This window comes from Nomia melanderi, chromosome 4 (genome assembly GCF_051020985.1).
Source record: "Nomia melanderi isolate GNS246 chromosome 4, iyNomMela1, whole genome shotgun sequence".
Lineage (NCBI taxonomy): Eukaryota > Metazoa > Arthropoda > Insecta > Hymenoptera > Halictidae > Nomia > Nomia melanderi.
The window spans coordinates 4428309-4450894 of NC_135002.1; the positions used below are offsets into that span (position 1 = coordinate 4428309).

The window sequence follows — 22586 nt, forward strand, 5'->3', positions numbered from 1 at the left end:
GCACGACCGGAAGCATGCTATTTCCCGGCCGGGCGACCCGGAAAAACGTTCCTCCGTCGATTCCGCGAGACGCACTCCCACGATCCCGGCGATTTCCGGCGCCACCGGCGGTTTCCGGGCTCCCGCGGCCGACGTACGGCGCGACCCAGCCAGGGAAAGGATGTTTCTAGGTCTTTACGGGGCGAAAACTTCCGGCCCCTTTACGGCTTCGCGCGGAAATCGTCGGAAGCGAGACTTCTTTCGTCCCTTTCACGAGCGCGGTGTTCCAAATAAATTCTGCAATTCATCGCGACACGGGGAACACTCAACGGCGAAATTAATCTATCAATTCCCAGCTTTCGTTCCGAATTCCCACAGCGACGCGAACCACGATGTTCGCCAGATCAGTTTGTTTTTCCACTCCCGGTAATGGAGTTACTTATGAAAAAACCGGCGAATGGAAAGCTGCGTCGTACTTTGCGGAATTAACGATGAATTAATACGCCCGTCCGTCCGTGGAACACCGAACAATTTCATTCGGCGGTATCGCCGACGATTACCCGCCGATCCCGCGGAGCACGATCGGCTCCGGCCGTCGGCAGAAATATTCATCCCCGTCGTCGAAAATCCGATCTTAATAAAGCGAGCCGTTCCATCCCGTCCCGCCGCGGCGTCGGCGAAACATTTCCCTCCGCGCGGGATCGCTTCCGTTTAATTCCTTTGATCAAACGGTTCCCGCTGAAGGTGGAGCGGCGGCACTCGATTTAACAAGAAATAATCGTCCCGTTTTAAATCCCGGCTGAAATCTCGCGGAAATACCCGGCGAATCGCGCGCGCCGAGCCTCTAACGCAGCGCGACGGCCATCAGCTGCCGTGTCTCTCCCCCTCGGCAGTCTCGAATTAATATCGCAGGTAACAAATGAGGAGCAAAACGAGAAAAACACGCGGCGGAACGAGAGGGGAGCCGGGGGAGCGGGAGGATAAAGTCGGAAACGCGCGAGCCGCGGAGAAGGAAAGAACCGAGGAGAGGCGGGGCGGCGGAACACGAGGAAAGGAACGCAGTTTCCTCTTTATCTTTCCCGTCGAGCAGCCAGATATTTTCTTTTTCACCTCTATTTTCGCGTGCGCTCGCTCGCTCGCTCGCGCGCACGCTTGCCGGGCTTCATTCGATTTAACTCGACGTGACCGAGTCAGCCGCTATTTAGGACGATTTCACTCTTACTCCTTTCTGAAAAGCCGCGACGGATAGCGAGAAAATAGAGAGCCAGAGAGAGAGAGGGAGAGAGAGAGAGAGGATGGCAGGAAACGGTGCAGGGGTAGGAGAGACGGAAAAAGGGAGGAAAAAGAAGAGGTGGTCGAGGCGACTAGCCGTACACCGGCGCGCTGGGTGCAGCCGTCAGCGTCGAAACGGCTGCGAAATCCTCGGGGCCTGCCTCTCGCTCCTTCGCGGGCTCGTTAAATTTCCCGACTCGTACTCGTTAAGCGGACTTAATTTCACGGAACTCTAACAACCGTGCCTCCCGACGACCGGCTTTAAATTCGAGGGTCCTCCGACATTTTTCCACCTTCCGCCATCCGCGCGCCGCCCTCCGCCGCTCCCTTAAGATCGCCGTCCGATCCGCGCTGAACCCCGCCTCGCGTCGGCGCCGCCTCTCGCGATTGTTTCGCTCTCCCGCGAATTATTCGCGAGCCTTCCGCCGTGTTCGTGGAATTAGAGACGTCGTGCTCCGAGATTCGAGTTTATTATGCAGATAGGATCATTCCATTGTCGGAGCCTCCCTCTTCCGTGGAATCTCGTTCGGCCGTTTTTACTCGCTCGAGGGCTGCGCCGGGCTCTACACAGCTCGACCGACGCGATTCACCGTTAGACGCTCGTCTCGGGAGATCAATTAATTCCCGTCCCGTTCCCTCGATTCAGTTTCGCCCGCGCTACGCTTCCCGCAAATATTATTGTTTATCGTCGTAATATTATTACCCGCGTAATACCGGGTAAACGCGAATCGGAGATTCAGCGAGGTTTGCGTTACGAGCTCCATTGTTTCCGTCGTAACGCCGAGATGTTGGTAAACACTCGCACCTGCTCGATAACAGGAGCGGAACCACCGGCGATAAGGGACTATTGTCGGTAGTTAGCGTCGATTAGCGTTGCTCGAATTCGGCGCGCCCCGGGCCGTTTAAGTACACGGCGGTTAAAGTAATATCCGTTCCACTAATCGCGGCCGTTCTTCGTTTTCAATCGCGTTCCGCGGATAAACAAAGCTCGGTGGCCCGCGCGGCGAACAAATAGAACCGAGCGCCGGGCTGGCCCGGCTGATTGATAACGAGAGCGGACCGAACGCAAATCGGGGGACCATTTTTTTCAGCACCGGTGTCAGGCCATTATTTCCCGGAGAGCCGGTCTCTTTCGCTCGATGAAAAGGGGAAGGGAGGGGTCGGGAGGGGGAAAGAGAAAAAGGAACGCGATACCCTTAGCCGCAAGATAGACGTTCAAATGGAACGTGCATATCGAAAATTTGTCACGTCGCGAGGCCGCGTTACGAAATCCCACAAAGTAAATGGAGGTTTTATGCAAAACGCGCTTTCAGTCTCCGGCAACCGTCACCCCCTTAGTTTCTTGAAGGCACGCTCTTTGTTAGCCGCTCACCCTCGGCCCACTTCTGTCGCGCGTGTCCGACGTGCGCGACATTTGGAACAATTTGTCCAGAATTTTTATTTGCGCCACGCCGATTACCTCCCTCGATCCCCGATTCGCGTCTTCTATACCGATCGGTTTCGTCGCACCCCCCGTCGACGATAAACGAATTCCCGACAGACAACGGTTTCAGGTAAACCGAATCCGAACGGCGATAAATATTTCCCGTGGAACCGCCTCGAATCGAATCTAGTCCGAGTAAATTGAAATCATCTTCGACTTGGATTATACAGGAAATGGAAGCGAACAGCGTCGTTCTTGAATTTTCGATTTATATTTCACGGCGTAAATTGAGATCCCGCCTGGTGGAGTTTCTTTGCGTGACGTTACAGCCTGAAAGTCGGGATAGAAATAGTAGGTGTCGAAAAATTGTATCCGCGGTGGCTGTCACCCGAAAATCAAGTCCGAACGCGAACAATCCACGCGGGGTTACTGTCGGCTCGTTTCGCGTCCCATTTTCAAACTCGATTACCTCAGAAACGAACTTCTACGTTTCCGATCAATTTTTCGGCTACGGGGATATCGCGTTCCGCCCCCGTTTGCCGGCGCGGACGCTCGGAACGCGCGGAAACGAGCTCGGCGCAGTCGAGATCGATCTTCCGCGGATGGATCGAAACGCCGGCGGAATTCTCGCGTATCTCGATTGAAACTGGCTTGTTCCGAATATTTAACAGATATTTATTATCACCGGTATACGGGTGAAAGCAATTTGCATAAAGTAAATACTGTATGAACGCGAGCGGGTAATAGATTTATGGAAAATAAGAGACAACAGAGAAATATTGTTTCTAAAGTCTTCTAAGCGTGTAGAATAATTCAATTACTGAAACAAGAACAGATTCACGCGTGTTTCATTTTCCAGTGATTAAAACGTCGTTGAATGATATACCTTGTCTAAAGACTATCCAGAAGTTTAACACGTTGAGAAATGAAAAGAATTCTAATTCATAAGACAACTGACGTCGATTCAAAATGTCCAGTAAATAACTAGATAACAGTGTAACGTAAGAATCCTGGTAGCGAGTAATTAATATTTCCCATTTTATCTTCGCTACGAAGGAATAAGTGATAAAACACTCATTTTCCGTGGCACTCAACGCGTCAACACATTGCGGCCCGGTAACGAGAAATCTCGTTTTTATATAGAGACACTTAGCTATGCAACTTCGCTAATTACCACAGTATTGAAAAAATGTAAAATTTAATTCGAATTGATTATCTATCTAAAATCTATTACACAACAATATATCTGAGTTTTTCTATGTAAGTTGACCTCACTGAAAATTGCCATCACAATTCAGTTTTCTGAAAATTAGCCTGTCCGCAACGTATTAACCCTTTGAACTCTGTAAGCTCCAATATTGCACCACTTATAATATTAAATATTTTAATGAATCTCAAAGAAACTACCCTAAAGTTATTCGATTTTCCACGCATCCAAATTTTGTACTAAGAAGAAAAATAAAAGATCGAAGAAACGTTATAGCATTTCTCATTTAATGTCAAAGACACTTAGCTATGCAACTTCGCTAATTACCACAGCATTGAAGAAAATATAAAATTTAATTCGAATTGATTATCTATTTAAAATCTGTTACATAACAATATATCTGAGTTTTTTTCAATTTTTCTCTTCGAAGGGCTAAATTGCAACGCTTCCAAGAGATTAGACGTAGAATCTATACGTTGATAATATTCGCGTATTTTCGTCGTCGCGCGCGGCGCAGTTCCTCCTGGAACGGAACTTCCGTCTCCCACCCTTGGTATCTGGCCAGCGCTAAACAAAAAGCGGGTACCTTCCTGTTTTCCCGTTTCGAGTATCGAGCGAGCCGAGCGTGGACGCGCGGCGAGCACTCTGGATATTTACCGTGGACGGTTTCCCAGCGATTTCGTCGGCCTTCCAATCTACCGATAAATCGATTTTTTCCCCGACACGAAACCGGAAGACTCGTTGCCCTCTCCTCGGAGGAAGCGGCGCGAGGGCTGCCACGCGTTAGCTTCCGCTGTCGCCGGCCCTTTGACGCGCGGCGCGCGCAGTTGTCGACACGAATTAATTTAACGAAGGCACTTAACGTTGATAATATCCACACGCCAGTGGAACTAAGTTAATTAGCGGGCGACGTCATCTTCTTTTGCGAGAGGACGCCCCTTTGCGACAATTTCGCGACCATTTCAAGCGTCGCCTTGGCGCAATCGCGCGTGTGCTCGATGTTCGTTGGATCGTGAGCGACGGAATAAGGGAGGACCGAAGAATAAGATCCTCCGATGCGAACGAAATTTCGACGGGACGTTAATTTACAGCTTGGCACGCGAATTCGCGTTATTCAGTCCTGCTTCCTTCGGAACGGCGCGTTTTAAGAGAGAATCTCGTTTCACGTTCGGACCGAGTTTTCTCGTTTGTCGCAGGGTTTTCCAAGGAAAACAGTGTAACCGCTTATGGCGTTTATGTTACGCGTTCGTCGAATTCCGTGGAGGAAGGAAATTCCGAAAGCAGATTTTCCGATGCGACGCTCGGTTCCCAAGGGAATTTCATTTGCAAATTGGATGGATACTGAAATTCATATCACGACCGTTTTCATCTCGATTTTCTCGGTGCGTCATAGGTGGAAATCTTGTCTCGCGTGTTTCGTGTGGTCTTTGACGAACAACCGGACGAGGCCCGTCTCATTTATCACGGGGCCTTCGTGGGTGAGAAATTGCCAATTTTCTGGAAATATCACCGAGGGACCCGACGCCGTCCAACCGGTCGGCCGGCCATTATTTTCCCCCGCGAATTTCCAAAGAATTTTCCACTCGCCGGAGGTCGCCGGCCAGCTGTTCTTTTTCCACGGTGGAGGATCTCCCGCGAGAAGCAATCCCGGGCTCGCCACGTGTACCGTCGAGGCCGACTTCGGAAACGTTCGATCCTCTCTCGCGTATGTAGGACGTGCGCGCATTAGCAGTTTCCTGGGCAATCACGGGCCGGAAGTTGTCCGCAAAATTATTAGTCCGAAAACCGGATACACAGAGACGGCGTGGCCCGTCGAACGACCTGAGATGCTTTCTCGACGAGCGCCGGTTGCCTCGGCGACAAAAACTTTCCACGAAATTTCCTATCCTCTCGGCGCTAGGCGTATCGTGCGTCTTATTTTTAATTATCGATCAAACGAAGAGTACCTTAAATTCGATTATAACCAAGAAACTGCTGTCTTGCGTCAGATTGAAACTAGGATCCACACATGGCGCAGCATTGAAACTAGTCTATTAACGCTTTATCAGGCAGCAATAGCAATAGCATTGAAATTAGTCTATTGACAAAGCTTTATCAGGCAACAATAGACGAAATAGCCATTTCTAATGCAAACTTCGAATGAATTTTGAATCGTATCACTGACCAGAAGCGTTTACAATTTGATATTCGTATATATCTTCCACAAATGTACAAAGCGTTCGAAATGCAACTCGAGCGTCTGAATCCGAGAATTAATTCTTCATTTTTTGAAACAGGTCAATACCGATCGATTCGCGAGAGGGCGTAAGCTTTCCGCCTTTTTTCGGAGTTCCAACGATGTTTCGCGAGAGAAATACCGGCTGAAACGGTTTTGTCCGGAAGCGCCGCTTTCGAAGCTTCAAGGAGCACACCTGTTAACTGGCTCGAGTAGGCCCGCCATCGCTTTTTATTTCGTTCGTTCGTTCGCTGCGACGCGACGCGACTGGTTCGTGCCCCGAGATTCGTCCGCCCCTGTCCGAAATTCGGTTCTTGGACCGAGGATCCGTCTCGAGCGGAAACCCAAGCGGCGCCATTGTTCCTCAGGAAGGAGTCCACGGAATCCGCGCGTATGCACACGCGGAGAGAGAGGCGGAACGCGACCGATCTCTCGGTAACAAAGGAACAAGCACGCATAAATTTCGCCGTGCTCACATTATCCGGGGCACGGTGCATCGGGAAAATTCGCCTCGGTTTCCGGCGGCCGATTTTTTCGAGCGTGAACCATTATGTTAGCAACCGAGCATCCATTTCGGCATTCTCTGTCCGACTGAACCCGTTGCCTTATCGTTTCTTTCGGAACCGTGATCGATTTAGCTGCTTTAATATTAAGAATTATTGTTATAAATTACAGAGAAATTCGAGACATTGATAACGAATAATACTTAATTTGAATTCAAACGAATAGACTAATTTTCATGGTTGTTAGATTCTGTAATATTCACCACGAGTATATCACGGTAATATAGAGCGAAGGGGTTGAAGGAATTTTCAATTTTCTTATCTTCTAATTGTAACTCTCCCCTGAATTTTCTAGATTCTCGTGGGAATTTAACAAAGTTCCCCGGAATTTCCCCATTTTTCCGATATTTTCACATGCCCGGGTTCACGCTTCGATAATGAATTCCTTTATGCGGGAATAATGGGATGCTGAACTTCGAACAAACGCGAACCGTTCGATTGCCAGCGTTCGGTGAACTTATTGCTCCGGAACTCGCGATTTTCGACTTGCACCTCATTCTTCCGCCGCGTTTCCGCTCCGGCGGTCGTAATTTCTATCGAAAGTTTCCCAGCGACCGGAAAAACGAGCGCCGCGGCGGCGGGTTTCACGGTAACGTGTACAGCGCCGTTCAAAAGGCTCTCGCGGGTATCCACGGATTATCAGGGAAATCGATGTGGCGGTTGATAGCGGGGCGTGGCCGCGGAATCGAGTGGAATTTTCGAGGAAATCGACTTCGAAAATTCTTCGGCCGTTTCCACTCCGGGGCAAATATTGACTCGCTCGTTAAACCGTCTGTAACGGGAGCTTCATTGCTTTCCGAGCGCCGTTTCGCGTTCAGACCGCGAAAGTTCCTGCGGATCCGTGGCTCCGGAAGCGAGGTTCAAGGGTTTATTTTCCGTGATATTGAAATATTATTTCATTTCGCCGAACGGTCGATTAATTCAGGCATTCCCACGGGTCAAGGGATGCCGAGGGTGCATAAGCGTCAGCGATCTATCGAATTGACCCACAAATTCGGCCGGAGGTTCGTGTTGACATTCGAGTGGCGTCATCGGTCAGAGTAAAATATCTTCTAGTTTAAACTTACTTTCCAATCGAATTGGTTATTAATTCCTTCGGACTTTTGTATACAAGCCACTACTCATGTAAATTTCCAATGATGAGTTGTCACAAACGATTATCGAAAAAATTGAATACTACGTCGAGCGAAAACAAATTTCGCTGAAAGGAAAACGCATGTCGTTTGCCATATAAATAGCCGCGAGAAGTTATGGGTCGATTCAATACAAAGAAGACTGTACAAGGGCTGAAAAATTTTATTAATAGCGGATCAAGCGGCAGCAGACGTTTGAATGGTATACAGGTGAGTGCAAAAAGAGGCGGCCCTCGATCGAACCGGGCGACGTCTCGAAATGGAAAATGTCGAACGGGCGGAGGGTTGAAAAGCGCTCTAAAGCTCTCCCCGTCAATTCCCTTTAAGAGAAAACCAGAAGTGCCGAGTCACTGCACGATGGGGATCACACAGGTGTTCGATGCAAGTACGGTTAACGAGTCGTCATTAAGGACTCCGGTCTATTACAGAATAAACGGGCAGGAGCTACGTGCAGAATGAGTGTGGAAAATATTAAAGTTTGCAATAGAAATGTGAAATTTATTACAAACATTCCCAACGAAAATATAAATCAAATGTCGCCTGCACGAATCGGGTAAAATATTAACCCCTTTGGCTACTGTTGGCGCCGGAAGGATCTTGAAAATTTTGATTTCGATGTATCGTTGGCCGTAAAATGTTCACGCTAATTGCAGCATAACTCAATTCAACAACTACATCTTCCGTTAATGACATATTATATAAATCTGACTATTTTAGATAGGTTTAATTTACTTCAATTCAGTGTTTCGACGGTTTTAATAGACTTTCGTATAATTACTCCTCGACGCATTCTGCCAGAGGGTTAATACCAACCCCTCCAACGCCGTACAACTTCAAAAAATATATTCCCGATAAACGTCTGCAGTAACCTAATAATCAAAGCAATCCGATCGACCAACTAAGAATGACGAGAAAACAAAATAACTCCAACAGAGATAGTCACCGAGGAAACTCGAAACGAAATGATTCACCAGAGTTCATTATAACCGAACGAAGGGACCGAGAGAGCCAGCGAGGTAACGTGGAACACTCGCTTTAAAACCAACCGGAAAGCATATCGTATTTAAATAAGGTAACCCGAACGGTTCCATGGTAGTTCCTCCCGCGCCTTTTCAACCCTTACAGCCCGCGCGCCCCTCGTAACGGGAGCACGCCTTCCGACGGGGGAATACATTTTATCCGGCAACGAACGCATTTGTAGAATTACTTTCCGCGATTGGTATAATAGAGAATACCGGCGAACCGCGGCTAGGCCTAGTCGGCCGGTCATCTTTTTGCACGGTCCGCGCGGAGCCGGGCCGAGCGGCCGATCCCGAGTATAAACTTTCCGGTTTCCCTGCTGCCGGTCGTTGATTAAAGGGTATTACTTACTCGGTAGTCGTACAACCTCGACAAGTCGACCCGTTTTCTTTAAACGAAGCGCGAGAACCGGCAAAGTGGTGTTCCTCTGTTTCTCCGCCGCCAACCTCCGCCCTCTCGCTTTCTCTCTCCTTTATCCCGCTCTCTCTCACGCTCCCTGCTTCACCCCCTGCTCTTCCTCTTTCTCCCTTTTCTCCCTTCAAGTTGCCAGCGGGATTCAAGTTTCCACGATACGGTCCAGCGCCTCTCTCACCTTCCCTGTTCCTCGCTGTCTCTCCCTCGCTCCGGCTCGCCCTCAACACCTCCCCCCTCTTTTTCTCATATCGCGCTCGCCGTCCGCCCCGCGCGCCGCTCCTTCTCTTTCCCTTTCTGCCGGCCTCCGCCGAACCATCCTCGTTTTCGCTTTTAGCTACGCGCGCGCCCCTCCTCCCCCCGCCGGCCCTCGCCGCGCGTCCGGCCTCGTCGAACCACCCCCGACGACCTCTTGAAAACTCGCTACACGCGCAACACTTTACCAAATGAGTTCTAATTCATGCCACGTTCCTTGCCTCCGCCCCTCCCGCCGCCGACTGCCCTTCACCGGCAGCCAACAGACTCTCACCCGGCGCGCCCACCCTTCGCGCGAGCTGCCTGCCGCTCACCGGCACACTCGGCTACCCGTTTCTTCCACTCCACCTAGAAGGCGACGCTGTTGTCCGTTTAGCGGCCGAACCGCTGCCAGTCACCCCGCGATGACACCGCGGTCTCCTCGTTCGCAGCCCCCGGGCTCGGGCTGATCTTCGACCCTGACACCGCCGACTTAGCTTCCTCGGGATCGGGCGAATCGTAGAGGAACCTCGGTCCGCTCGTGGATTCACCCCTGAGGCTGGTAACAAGGATAATAACACGGTGATTAGTCCGATGTTCGTGAACGAAGATTTATCTGTATCACGGGGAAGTAAGGATTCGCTAAGTACAGTGTCCCGTAGGTTTGCGAAGAAAATAAGTATCTGATCGTCGTTCGCCTTTGGCGGCGGGGGCCGTGTAAATATCCGCGATCTACCGATATCGAGGAACGATAATCTTTATTATTGTTTGTTCAACCAGTAGGAAATCACCTTAGAGTCCGCGATCTTTGGCCCCGGTAGCCTAATTCCAAGAGTCGTCCTCTTTCTCCCGGATCCTCCGGCGGAAGATATCGATTCCAATCAGTTGGCCAGCGTTCGTTGAATGGTTCCAGGCTCGCAGGGCTCCCCTGTGAACCGAGCCCAGTCCCTTTGCACGCGGGAATCCCCGGCTTTGTGGTGGCCCCCGTTGAATCGACTTTCCTCTTGATCTTCCTCGACTCTCTATTCACCTCGCGAGGGTATCGCTACGCGAACTACGAATTCATCTGTACCTCCGGCCGCGGAGTCCCTCCCCCGGTGCCCGCCCCTGGCCATCTATTTATCCTAGATACAAGAACTTCCCTCCGAATTCGAGTCCTCGCAGTCCCAGCCGAGGAACCTCCGAGGCAGCCCTGGTAGGCTTCCAACCTCTGGAGAACCTCTTTCTCAACCCCTATTTATCTGTCCACCCTCCCGAAGACTTCCCTCGACGTTCTCCTTAGTTCCGCCTCCCAGCTGGATCCTCTTCTAGATCGTCTTTCCTCCTATCAGTCGATTGGCAGCAGTGTTTGCCAACGGCCGGCGGTTGACAGCGGACCGAAGCGTCGGCGTCTCCTCGAGCTGAAGCTTCTGCCTCGCGCGTCCTCCCCGCGGACCGTGACGTCGGAGCACAAACTGGACGCAATCGCGCAATGGCTCCTCGGGGAGCAACGATGGACGTGGCCGGCCGATGTCGCAGTTACTGGAACTCGGCCGAAGCCTCGGACCGGAAGCAACGGCGCGCGTGAACGGCCCTCTTCAATCAACGCGGCTCTAATTGGCGGCGTCTCCCAGTGATCAGGCGAGCCAATGTCAACCTCTCGATCGACTAGCGCCGCGGCGATTCCGCAATCTCTTCCACGAGGCGATCGATAGCCTCCGGAGTTCGGTTATTTCGATCCGTGATGTCTTCCCACGAAAAGAGCGTGAGACAAAGTGGAGGGAGGAATCTCTTTTCCTCCGCTCGAGCGACACGGTGTATTCTCGTCAATCTTTCGCGCGTCTCGCCCCTCTCGCGGATCATGGATCTCCCATTTTCACAAATAACCCTCGCACCGGTGTACGTTTTTAGCGTGGCGCTCCGCTATGACAAACGGTACGCGGACGTTTTTAAATAGACGCGAAGTCGCTTCGGCAACGGCGATCACGGCTGGAGGATCGTTTCCCGGCGACTTTCCCTTTCTTTCCTCTCCCCCGGCGGCGCGTGGAGAAAATGACGCACCTCGGGCGACTGAATGGACGCGCTCGAAGGTCGTCGGTGCCTGCTGACAGCGTCGACCGTTAGCTTCTTTCCGCGATCTCGAGGAGAGCCGTTTACACCGTCGACAGCTCGCCGACGGCGACCGCGCGGACGGAATCGTTGGAATTATTCCACGGGAAGTTTCCCTAACACGGTCAGACCCGTTGGAACGCGGTTAATCCGGGAGGTCGGATCGAAAGGCGCAGCATCCCCCGACGGTTAGACCGAGCGAACGCGACACCGAACAAACACGCCGTCCTCCGGCCCCGTTCTCATTATATCCGGCCAAGTCTTCTCGTCGGTCTCGCGATAATTGTCCACGGCTGCTGTTTTTCCATCGGCTACCGTTCTCCGTTTCCCTCCGCCCCCGGCTCCGACCGACTGTTGTTTGCTTCCTTTCCCTCTTGGGTGGCTCTTTCTCTCCCTCCCTCTCTCCCTCCCTCTCCCTCTCTGTCTCCGTTCGTCTGTTCCTCTCAGTCAGCCTCGCCTCGGGGAAATTTCGTCCGTCGTCTGCCACCTGACACACATTCCGCGCTATCACGAGCAACAAAAACAAATCAATATCCTCTACCCGAAGTCCGCCCGCGGACACTTATTCGCCCGTTGCCACCCACCCACCCCACCCCTTGTCTCCCGCCAGTCGTCGTCGTCGTCGTCGTCGTCGTTGGTGTTTCGAGGCGAGATTATTTTCCCGACGATTCCCTGGGAGCGAGCGGTCCAGCCGACTTCGCGCTCCTTTCTCGCTTCCTTCCTTCGTTTACCCGTTGATTTTTCCCTCCACCCGCGCGCCCTAGTTTAACGGCACTGCGAGACGGACCCGGCGTGCGTCATCGAGACCAATCCGTTCGCCGTTCGACGTCCCATCCTCTTCGACCGATGGCAGACGCGTCGCTGACGCTTTCGGCTCTTCGTTCCCTGCACGGCGTTTCGCGCGTCGACTGCCTCTTATCGCTTCGCCTCGGCTTTCCCGGGCTTTCTTACAGCGGTCGAGGAACAATGCGACGAGACGAGGTGAAGTCGACTGGACACGTGTTCTTTCCTTTGATCGCGGGACGCATGGCTTCGTTTCGGGACGTTTCCGGTAGCTCCGCGCTGTAGTCCTCGAAGGGTCGAGAGCTGATGATCCGGTCGATGATTCTGTGGAAACGAGAGATTGCGTGAAGCGCTGCGTCGAGGGTTCGACCTCTTGCCTTGTAATACTCGGTGGAAACCGCGGCGCAGGTTTCCAGTTTTCCAAACTTCGATTTAATGTTACTCGGTTACGTTCGGTTTTTGTTATGTCTAGATGGTACGCAGTGTTTGAAAAATTTGCTTCGGTTTCGCGAAAGCGACACCCCGAGAATGATTGAAACTGTAAACCTGAGGTACCTTTTTTGAGAAATTTCTGTTCAGAACGAACAACGATATTTCCACTTGAACTTGGATGTTTTCAATCGGATACCGTTACACGGCGGAGCTTTGCTATGACGGACACGGAGGATACGAATGTTTCGAATTTTTGTTACGCGCGTGTGTATACGTGTATATATAAAAATAGAAAAACACGATCAAACAGGAACAAGGAATATAGAAACCGATCTGCGCGTACAACGTACGAAACTTCTGAGTGGATGAAATTGGGACGAGAATGAAAAACATTGTTCCGTAGTATCGTGTGACCACGTTGTCCCGGATCGAATATTTTAATATTGCGAGTGTACAAATGAAAAGCTCAAAAGAATCTATGAACATATCGAAAGAAGAAGCTTTCAACAAAATATCAGTAAAATACTCCAAGTAAAAGTAAAATTCAAATGATCGTGTTCCTCTCTCTATACTCTACATAAAATCATCAGTGCGTTCGACACCTGCAAAAGCAACATCCCTCAACCTTACACTCGAAAGGGTGACTCGCAATCGTCATTTAATTTCCTACAACGAAATTATAAAGTCCCGCATAGAATATTAATCTTCGTGTAACGCGCCGACACGTGAAACATGAAAATAAAATAGTTCCTCAATTTACGCGTGTTCCGTTAATTACTTTCAAACAGTGTCGTTCACATCTGATCGGGAAACGTCGAACGTATCCAGCGGAGATCTGCCGAGCGCGGAGGGTGAATTTTTTGTCAAACGACGGTGGAATTACTTGAAAGGAACCTCGTGTCGGATCTCGAACAGACGAGAAACAATTACAGGTCGCATTGTACTCGGAGAGAAACGGTTTAAGTGGTATTCCGTGTTTGGCGTCCTTCTTCCGCGAATGATTCCGAGGGGTAGGGAGGGAAGCGATTCACCCCGGGGCAAGCGTCGCCTCGCAGTCACCCGAAGATCGCTGCAGCCCCGGCCGACTGGAATCCGGCGAAAACTCGCGGAACGCGATTACTATTCGCGCTCTAATTAATTCGGCAGCTCGAAAGTCGGATAACTTTTCGGCGCGGGGTCCGCGTTCGATGCACTTTGAACGACTGCCGCGTTAATTACGCTCGAAGCGAGTCGCCCGTTCGACTGGCATCGCGATTCTTTCCACGGTGCCCCGGGTGTAACGCTGAAAGACCCTGGAACCCATCCATTAGTCCCGAGCTGCATTGTCTTCACGGTGTGCGAGGGAATCTTGTTGCCGACCCGCGTCGATAAATATTCATTCTCCACTATAATATCTAACCAGCGAGATATTCGCTAGAAATTCGCCATTTCGAGGGTATTTTCGGATCGCCGAAGCTGAAAATCGTCGCTTTCCATGAAAACAGATCCGCTAAACAGTACTTTAGAATGAGAATACTCGCAGGGTATTCTAAGTTGATTTGGCGCGCCGTAAAAGTGCTTCCCCAGTTTCGCCGAAAGAACAAATCGTAAATGGGTCATACGTGGGTATATTTAGGGTGAAATCGATATTTAACTTCCAGACGACGGCGTCTGGACCCATTAGACTCGAAGCTGCGTCTCTGTTATGTAAAGCTCGGTTTTCGAAACGATAGTCTCAAAGACGATTATTAAATCGTGTCGCTCGAGACGATATTCCAGTTCAGCGTCCTCCGGCGAGCACCGTCCTCGACGCCGAACCGAATCAGCAGCCCGATCGCGACGGAGCAAAAACGAGAAGAAAAACGGCCGGCTCGAATCGTCGGTCCTCGAGGACTTCCCGTGATTCCTCCCGGAATAAGACTTTCGACTCGGGATCTCGACTCGAGGGGCAATCACCGCTTACACCTATACCCGGGGGAGGTGTCGAGAGGTGTCGGGGAGCCGCCTGGAACACCAGGAGCCGAGTCCGCCGAGAAATTCGTCGCGACCGAGGCTTTTCAAGCGACGGGTTATCGTCACCCTCCTAGCCAACCTTCGCGCCCCCCGACCTCCCTGTCCCGCGCCTCCTTTCGCCGCGTCTGAAAACCCTTTAGAGGATGGACGCTTAAAAGCCTCGGGTACGAAAATTGCCGGCCGACCTAAATAACGATCACCACTTCATTCATCGCGACGCGGAAAAACGGTGGGCAGCAGCACGCAGCCGACGACGGTGTCGGCGACGTCCGGGTCGGGCTTTCCCGTCGCGGAGGAAATAATTAGCAGCGGCACCGACGTATCTGCCGAATACCGTTCCGTTATCGATAAGGACCGACGCGACACTTACATATTTGTAGAGATTTAACGATCAATTTAAAACGCTGCGACTATTCTTTATTAATGAACCTCGAATGATTGTACGAAACTGTCTTCTGCTGTCTTTTTCCGCGTGTTATTTCGCGATATTCTTGTTTTTCGATTCTCGATCGTTGTCTTTAGGTCAATCAACTGGTTGACACACTACATATATGTGGTCTAACGTTTGAAAATTTGAGTGCGTTCTAATAGTATGAAGTAGAAGAATAGTGTGGCAATACAGAAATGGAACATTATTTTTTTGTCAGACGCCCAGTGTTTGATGAATGCGACTGCGATCCGTTTACCGCAGTCCCGAACAACAGCTGGATCTTCCGGCGATCGTTCCCGCTGGATCAATGCTCGAACGTCCGCCTTTGAACCGACTCATTCCACTTCCGAGCGTTCGAAGGAAGGATCGACGGCGATCACCGCGGAGAACGACGCACGCCGCGCCGCGTTGACCGATTGCCCGACAAAACTGCCCACCCCCCTTTCATTAACCGTGATTGATCACAATTTTTAGGTTTCACCGAATACCTGTTCTCAGCGGGCTTATCGTGCCCTGTAATCTCTGGCTGGATTCGTCTCTGTGATGGATTCGGTTGCCTTTGAAATCGAATTCCCTTGTCCCGCGAATCGCTGGTGGCTTTTATATTAATTCACGTGCCCGTCGATGTTCTTTGTAAAAAGCGGGACAGTTGCTATCTACGATTGCGAGCTGCGAAGGTGAAATCAATCTGTCGAGACTGGGAATGTTCGCGTTCGTATCTGTTCGGAGTGTATTCGTTGTAAACGGTATTCATAAAGATAATATTATAAAACAATTTTCAACGAAAACATCGAGTTGCTAAAACATCCACCTAATCGAGTGACGTTAAGAAAGTTACCAATTCCCTCGCAAGCTTCCCACTCCGGAATCTCATTGTCCCAACGGTTACAAAACCGCCGAAACGTCGTCGGAAGATCTAACGCGCGCTAGATCCCTGCGCTTCCGCGGGTCGCGTGAGAAAGTCGCTTTGAAGCGAAGCTTCTCGGAACGGGAAGAGGAACACAGAGGGCGGAGGAGGGGGAGAGAGGCGTCTTTAATTACAAGTGCGCGATAGTTCGTGTCTGACCTAGAGATTTAGATAAACCAAGGTTATCTCCGTGGCGGGCCAGCAAGGATCGGCCGCGTGTGTGCGCGCCCGTAAGGGCAAAGGGCGATCGAACGTCTTGTTCTTGGCGGACCTTGCTGGCAGGCGATTCTTCCGGCGTCCGGGTACTTACCGCCCAGCCGGACGATGCGTTCCCGCTAGGACCACCTGAGTCTCGTCGCGAGCAGCAGTCTCAGCGGAACGATCATCTGGAACCACTTGGCGACCGCCTGCTCCTCCCCGCACGTGTTCCCGAGCGGGGGTGGACCCACCGGGCGACGGAAGTCGCGGAAAGATTGGCCTGGATCCCACCTTTGTTTACGCGCACCCCGGAGCCGTTTAGGGGATCGGAGCTAGACGATCCGGCCAACGTGTTCCGTGGATCGTTGCGACGTGCGCCGCGAACTCGAGCTGGTCCCAGCCATCAGGACGATCCCACTGACTCGACCAGGATGGATTATACCCCAGATATTAGGCGTGGAGGGCCAGCGTACACGGGTCCGAGCGCGATAGATCGAGCCAACCGAACCGAGGAGGTCCGGTGCGCGTGTACCGTCTGCCGATCCACCGATCGATGCGATTCGGTTACCGAGACACGATCCGTCTTCCCTCTCAGTTCATCCCTCCCGCGGGTCGGTCCTCGACGCTTCCGAACGGACGATCGAGGGGGTTGTTTGGCAACATCGCGGTGAACGTGAACCGACTCGACGCATCGTGGTTGCCGCCACAGCACGACTGACCGGCCGGCCGAACCACCCTCGCCGCTTTCGCTCCCCCCCGTGTCTCCCCCGCATTCCTCTTTCACTCTTGCGCGCGCTACCCCTCTCCGCCACCCTGTCCCCTCCTCGCTCCTCTCTGTGCCCAAGCTCACCAGCCAGGGCTCATACCACCCCACCCCCTCCCGCTCCTCTCGCTCCTCATCCTACGGTTCTCCTCCTCCGCCGACTCCTCGTCCTCATCCTCGGCCTCCTACCGCGCTACCTTCAGCCACCGTCACGGTCTGTCCTTTTCCGACATCACGGTCAACGCTGTGCTACCCGAGTTTCCCGCCAGTTTCTTTTTTTCTTGATACCCGACGATACCTCGATACCGTCAGCTCGATTCGTCGCTGCCTGAAGCTTTCCTTGCGGTGATCTCTTTCTCGGGACGGGGTGAGCGTACCGTTGGCAGACCTCTGGACGGCTAGGCCGAGGGATGGGTTGATTGGTGCGTTCTCGTTTTGTTTACGATGCTAATTTCATATACGTCGATGCATACGTACATCCAGACGTCGAGTTATTTGCAAAGTGTATCCGAACGTTTGGTAGATAGCAGATGTTTTCGGGTTCGACCGAACCGGAGTCTACATGTCCGATCGTTCCCGCTTTTCGTCGACGTCTCTGTTCCAGATGTTCTATGATTCTACGAACTCAATGCGAAATTACGTATAATCGTCGTAGGTGCGATTCCGCATTAAGTACAGTTCAATGCACGTTGCGGATAATGTTAGGTATATTCGTCTGATGTTCCAGGAGATCGCCTGGAATCAATTTATCGATTCTGCTCACGAGCAAACGAGCTGCCTGATTCTACGGAGCTTGTCCAGGGATGTTGGAGCATTACTTTGTCAATATACGTGCTTCGTCTGCCTCGCTTGTCATTGTATCGCAATCCCCAATTAGCCGACAATGGAGGTACCTCGCCTCCTTCTTGCCGATGGTGACGGAAGAAGCGGCAGAGACAAACGAGCGCGCGACGAGAAGATCGCGGAATCGTGTCCGATGCTCTCTATAAGCGCTTCATCGAACCAAAACGACGAAGCTATAAAGAGAAAACATTATTTCTCCGAAAGTTCTCCCGGCATTCCGAAATTCCTCGATAACAATACAACGATCACACCATTGTCGCTGCAGCTATAAAGACTCTGATCAATTTCCAACGCAATTATCCCATACGAAGATTTCTCGGTTACACGATAAATACATTGTCCTCGCAATGGTATACTCGTACGATTAAAATTCAAGTCGCTCGCGATTTAGAATCTTCGCGAGAAGATCCTCTGGCCGGTCCCTTTCCGGACGTGAACGTTCCACGCGCGAATGTTCGCACGCGAATCGATTCGGCCGACGGTGGATCCGAAGATCTAATAAACCCCGGCGCTCCGCTAATCTTCGGCGCCGTTTAAGAGGGTCGTTTAAATGCAGACATCCGACGGACGTTGGAGCGACGGGACCGGAATATCCGGCGAATCAGGGCGGCGACATCCGCGACGCGCGTCGCCGCGGCCCGGGGATTTCGTTTTAATTAATACGCGCCGTCGCAGCGCTTTCTGACGGAAACTATGCCGCGTTTAAGGATATTATTCCCCCCGCCGGCTGAGTTTATCCTGGACAGAGTAAATCCTGGAGGGCACGTTCCTCCCCGGGACGGCGGAGGCCTTGTTCAAGCTATCGCGCGTGTAAACGCGAGAGAATCGCCGGAAGGCACGGACGGAACCGGCGGATAGTCGCTTATGTGCTCCTCTTCAAAAGAACGGGGAAAGGGGGCAGGGTTGAAAGGTAAGAGAGCCAACACGACTGCCGGCTCGCTAACGCTGGCGCAGACGTTTACAATATTTGGTGGCTCGTGTAAGCGAGACCCTTCCGTAATGTCAAGCAGTTTGCTACCCATTCAACCTCCTTGGTCAACAGCCCTTGAACGCGACGCTCGATCGGGATTGGCTCCTTGGTCAGCGGTAGTCTGACAGGTTTACGGACTGTTCTTCCCTTCGGCTAGGGTGGAAAAAGACTTCCTGCCGGAGTCCCCGTGAACGATCGCCCGTCACCGACAGTTGGAATTTCGAGGACCCAATTAGATTAAGGCGCTAACGCCACGTACGACACGTAGAAATTCGATTTATTCGATTGGAGGGTAACTGTAATCGGTGTCTCGACGATAACACGTGACAACACAATCGATAGAATTTTTCCTAGCTTTCAGAATTCGCTACGAAGGACGTTCTGTTTTTAGAGACTCGTGTCTCGCTGGAGTTGTTAGCCACAGCGCAGTCTTTGTTCGAGTTGGACTTCGTTCTTTGCGTTTCGAACGGCGTAACCGCAAGTGTTATCTCGAGAACACCTTGCCGCCGATACGCGTGCCGCCGATCATAATTAACTTTGCAAATTAAACGGTCGGTGTCGGCCGCGCGATTTGTTTGGCGAACCTATTAACTTACCGCTGTAACAACATTACGAGCGCTGCCGATGACACAACCCCGCCACGTGTAACGGCCACCTGTAAATTACGGTCTCGTCATAATTTACCGAGCGGCGGACGTTTGTCTCTCGATCGCGGACAAACAGACGGGTCGATTATCATTGTCTCAGCGTGCCTGGAACTGTGATCGATGGTTCGCACCGGGACGCTTCGCTTCTTTACGCTCGATGTTTCTCCGTTTCGAGAAACTTGAACGAGCCTCGTAGAATTAGTAATCGTCACAATTACGGCCTGTTTTTAAACAACAGAACTGTTACACGCGCGACAGTTAACTCCGCGATCGTTTCAACGCTAGACCGAAGTTGTGCCGTTTCAAGGCAGCCATCTTGGCGGTAAAGTGCGCGATAAACGAACCTTCAATTTTCCAGCCTTTTAAAATCCGTGATTGCTCGTTCGCCGGAACGTCGGTATCTTTCTGAAAAATTTGCGTTAGAGTAACGGTCGTTTTAACAGGAAATTATAAGCGGTCGTTTCGTCTGAGGGGCCGAGTTCCGCGGATGGAGAAAAATACACGGAACGGGAGGAAGCGCACACGCCGGCTTCCGTTTTATTAAATTTCCATTCTCAGGAATCCAAGCTGTGTAAAAAGAAAAGGAAGGAGAGAGAGAGAGAGAGAGAGAGAGAGTTTCGCTTTTCGAGGTCCCGACCGTCCTCCGCGAACTTCGCCAATCTTTCTCCGATTCTTTCGCGTGGAGGAGTCAGTTTTTCAGCGGGCGCCAGCTGCGCTCGATATTAATCAATCGCCACTGCGGCCCCGGCGAGTTTCGCGAGTTTGTTTTAACTTGGCCGTAACTTATTCGTACACGCTCGACCCCGTTCTCCCGTGAAAATCCGCGGCTGCGTGTTTCACAAACGATTTATTCCCCTTCCGGGTACTTTCCTCCATTCTTCTCCCGCGCGGGAATGGGATCAAAGAGTTGCCCGCCGTAATAGCGCGTGTCGCTCGCCGACTGATTAGAGGACATTATACATTCTACAAAAGGATTTGCCGGTTCTCTGTCTATTAAATGGACATCGGACTTTCCGTGGAACACGCGACGCCGCGGAATAGAACAAAGCGAACGCTTCGATGCAGATTTAATTAATTTTTCATTTATCCTCCACCCCCCGGGGCCTTTCACCGGTGAAATAAGGTTTTTAAACGATTCTCTTTCTCGCTCGATGATACAGCCAATGGTGTGTTCGCTTCGAACGAGCGATCGTACATTTTTCAAGCGTACAGTCATTTGGATATACTCATCGCTAATGAGATAATACCTTCGAGCGATTATTCAAGAGCGCTACTTCGCAATTGTTTCCAAGGGAACATCAAAGTGTTGCAATCTACGAAAAAGTTTAAGGCTCAACACTTCCAGTGACTTCTTACAGAATTCAACGACTGGGGAATGAAAAATCGAAAACCGCCCAGGGCAATGAGAAGGAGAGGGTAAAAAAAAATCCGTTGCACGTCGTCGATCGATCCGACGTCCGGACGATCGAGGAACGCGATAGACTTTTAATTCGCGGTCGCGCGCGTCGGCGTTTCCCGCGGTCGGAAGTCGGGTCGATTTATCGATCCCGCCGGCTAATATCGCGCAAAGCCGGCCGCGTTTCCGTGTTTCACGAGCCGTGCATATTGGCACGCTCGCTCGCTCGCTCCGCCGTGGAAGTATAGCTCCGCTAATGAGTCCTCTCTCTGATGGGAATTATCAGTCGTGTAACGGGTGATGCCTGCGCTTACGCTGCCGGTGGTGGTTCGCCTGCGCTTCCGTCGGACAAGCGGAGGGGAAGGGGATCCGATGTAGCCTCCGAAAGAACTTCGGGAAGAAAGCTGTACAGCTGCGGGACTCCGGGGAGCAGTTTGTTCTGCGCCGTGCAACCCCTCGGCGCTTCCATTAGGGAGTTTCGACTCTCGCCGAGATTCCAACCCCTAAGGACGAGGCCCTCCCCCGGCCGTGTCGCCGGGCAAAAAGGAACTATGCAAAGTTCGGACGGACAGCGTAATTTTCCGAGCGAATTGCGCCGCTCGGCCAGCTTCGCGCTGGTAATCCGAATGATCAACGATGAAGATACTAATCAGGTGCGCCGTTCATCCGTGAATACCGGCGCGCGGTGTACATGAAAGACGGCGAGATTGCGTCTAACGTTCGGTTGATAGTCCGCTCCCGAAATTTCTGAACAGCCACCGATTTTCGTTCCCGCGACCGCATTTCGGGCTAAGGGTGGAACGCGCCCGGAATTATTGAGGATTTGTCTGACCGCCAAAGGCCAACCGAGTCAATTAACTCGCGGAACGTTCGAGCGTATCTCGGTCGGTCGTCCGAACATTAAACTCGAAGAATCCTCGCCGGCGGCGGTGAACTCGCGCGAGAAAGGGCGTGGAAGGGGGGGAAAAAAAAAGGAGAGACCGTGACTCGTTGATGTCTTCAGCCGCGTCGTGCAGCGTGATTACGTCGGTCCGTCGATATTCTTGCATGACCTAATTTCCGACTTCCAACCCTCCCGCGATATCCACCCTTCCAGCGAGCATCGAGACAACGGCGGATTCAACTTATTGCGCAAATAATTATCCGCCGTTACGCGTGTCCCTTTGTTCCCGGGCTCCATCAATCTTCTATTAGCATAGCGCGCGGCGTGTATCATATACCCGTTGTCCGAAAGTTAGGCGCAACCGGCGCGCGCCCGTCGGACGAGACCATCGGGGCCGCGTGTTATTTATTCCGGCGCGGATCGCGGGAAAACATTTCCATCTTAATTACCGTCGCGCGTGATTTCTGGACCGTGAATTTATAACGCGCCCGCGGGCGCGCGGAACGCAACAAAAGAACCGTTTCAACAGAAACGTAATTATACGTTCACTTCGCCTTCAGCTCCTCGAGGCTCTCGACGTAAGGATCAAGCCGCCGGTAATGCCCGTTTTTTCAAAATACTCTGTAAAGAGCGCATTCACGTCCGCGCGCTAACAACACCGAGAATACTTCGCGAGAAGAAAAATTAGCTCACCGCGGAGTCAAAGCGTCAACCGTCTAAGCTCTGCTCGCGTGAGTGTCTACCCTCCGCCTCTGTTCCCTGTCGACGGAAGCGAAGACGCTAAACGGAGCACGTCC

At 51.7% G+C, this 22586-nt stretch overlaps 1 protein-coding gene across 5 annotated transcripts in view; it reads right to left on the reverse strand.

Moving 5' to 3' along the window:
* Window positions 1–16997, reverse strand: part of mGluR (metabotropic Glutamate Receptor) — a 42486-nt gene extending 25489 nt beyond the window's left edge. For 2 of the 5 annotated variants that reach the window (XR_012998350.1, XM_076366562.1), the window contains exons 1-3: window positions 16400–16997; window positions 10249–12652; window positions 9164–10016 (exon numbers count right to left, since the gene is read on the reverse strand). The gene's annotated coding sequence lies outside the window, so the exon portion shown is untranslated. Of the gene's footprint in view, window positions 1–9163; window positions 10017–10248; window positions 12653–16399 lie in introns of those variants that run through there. The other 3 variants (XM_076366564.1, XM_076366563.1, XM_076366565.1) reach the window with 3 other exon arrangements.
* Between the last annotated feature and the right edge of the window lie 5589 nt (window positions 16998–22586).